Source organism: Atta colombica, unplaced genomic scaffold (genome assembly GCF_001594045.1).
Source record: "Atta colombica isolate Treedump-2 unplaced genomic scaffold, Acol1.0 scaffold7, whole genome shotgun sequence".
Taxonomy (NCBI): Eukaryota; Metazoa; Arthropoda; class Insecta; order Hymenoptera; family Formicidae; genus Atta; species Atta colombica.
This window is the reverse complement of record NW_017259561.1, coordinates 787,727-790,339: the sequence shown is the minus strand read 5'-3', so window position 1 is coordinate 790,339 and position 2,613 is coordinate 787,727.

Here is a 2,613-nt window from a genome sequence, read left to right as displayed (position 1 = left end):
TATTTATATTATATTATATATTATAATTATTTATAATAATTGACCATGGATTTCGAAACCTTAAAGCATACATGATGTTCGTGCTTCAAGTCTTTTTTCAAAATTTAACACTTATAATCATTCATTTCGAACATCTCAATCAAACATAAATTAAGAATATATTACATGATGATTGCAAAAAAATTACTGGAATTGAAAATTTATATTTTTTGTATAAAAATGTATATTATATGTTTTTTCATACTTTTTTAGTTTGTGTTAAAGTAAGATGTGTAACTGAAATAACGCCCATTAATCACAGTGTTATTCCTAATAAAAAACTAAGATAAAAAGTCCTCTATCATTTTGCAATTTTCGCATTATTTTTTTTAATTGAACCCAATGAATAAAATGTCTAAAATCGATGCATAAGATAGCTTTGAAATGTTTTTAGAGTTCTTTAAGAAAAGTTCTTTAAGAAAAATCTTCAAAATATTTTATAAAGAACATGAAAAGATATCTTAAAATTGTCTTATATATCGATTTTATCTATTTATTCGGCAATATTTAGAAATTAATATCTCGTGAACTATTGCGAAAATTGCAAAATGATACAGGACTTTTCGACTCAGTTTTTTATTAGGAATAATATTGTATGATTAGTGGGCATTATTTCAGTTATACCCTGTATAACATATCGGACTTAATTACTATACAACATATATACGCTACAATTCTCGCGATTGTGAATGCAATCTTCCTATGTTAAATCATTTTGCAAATTAATCACACGTAACGACTCCTAGGAAAAGGGATCTTAATTCATATCGCTGTCATGGAGACACATGTCTGTTGATTCTTAGATCTCAAGGATTTAAGATCTTTAAGAGGCGAAAGTGAGTCTTGCGATTCTTCCTTTGCCGATCATGTCCGCTTTTCATTTCCCTTTTTTCTCCTTTTTCCTAACCATCTTCGCTGTTTATGCCAGTGTAAGAATGTTAATACTTCGTTCGTATGAAAATATCTTCGCTATTCCTTTCTCTCCGCCGTCAGGCGATTCTAACGATCCGTAAGTATCTGCATAATTAATGTTATAGAGAAATATAAATTGCTTGGACAGCGCTCGCTTGCGCTGCAATTTGTCGAAATAGTCGTTACCCTCCCCCCCCCCCCCCCCCCCTCCCTTTTCCCTCAAACCTCGACGTTCGCGGTTATAATAAGCGCTACTATCGGGTTTCGAAAATTACTTCTCCGCAGGGAGGTTTATTTGTTATATGTTATATTCTTCTATGTTCCTTTCCGCATGTCAATGCGGATTACCCAATACGCTAGTGACTGGAAACCCCTGATTTTATGTACCTGACGCGATTATGGTGCGCAACAAATTGGAGACTTCTTCTATCATTTAAATGAGATTTTATATAAGGTAATTTCGATAGACTCTTAAGAGACGGCCGAACGCAATCGGGCAAAACATCGCGCACGAACGTATCAAGTGCTGTCTCTAAAGCCCATAACTTTCGGAACGTGGTTTTGTTCGTGATTTCACGTAGCTCTCACTCACGCTGCAGGTTTTGTGTTATATGAAACAAGAGTAGTTATAACACAGTTTGTTTAAAATTACTTTGGATATTGTATTACGAAATTGAAACCAGCAACAACATGCTGTACCAGCGAACCTGAAAAAATCAAATCGTACAGCTCACCTTAAGACTTGATTAAAAATAATGTCTAAAAATAAGTTTTCAAATATTTATGCATATGTAGATATCTGTTGTTTATTATTATAAATAAAAGTTATATGTGTATTTTACTTAAATAATTCTCAGAAACGAAACGAACTTTTCATAGAAAGCGTATAGAATTTATCTACAAATCAAACTCCATGCGTTTACTAATTTATTCGTTCCAACTTTATTTTTGCAATATTATGTCATCACATTTTATTTTTCACATACATAAAAATTATCTCAATAAATTTACGATTTCTATAAATAATAATAAATGTATTTTTCATACAAAATTGTCTCACAAGTTAGTAATATCTTTGTAAATTGAAGTATTATCGTTTTTGTATAACAATAATAATTATCAAAATGTTACATGGTTTATATTTCACTGATTCGAATATAAAAATAGCAATATGATATAGAACATTTTGTTTTATTTATATATACGTAAATAAGAAATTAAAACGCGAACAATTTTTAGCAATTACGGAATCTCATGCACGCATCACATATTAATAGAATATTTTGTTGTCTTAAGCAGATTAATTAGAAATGAAAGCAAAGTGTAGTGATTTTCCAGAATTTCGCAAGCGTATCATCATGAATGTCAGTAGAAACGCCTAACAACTAGTCAGACGACAACGATCGAGGATAAAAGAGAAAAAGAAAAAGAGAATCGAATGCAACATGGTAGTGATTTTAGCTTCAATTAAAGCTTCAGACAATTAAATTGAAGATTCAGAACTCAAATCGAAAACTTGTGTAACGTTTTACCGTGCATTTCCCTGAAACGAGTAACGAAAGCAGAAAACAGGATTTGGATTTTAATCGCTGGTCATGTTATATATTTTCGTAAGAAATTCGCGCAGAATTACATACAAGAGTAATTATAATTATTATTACA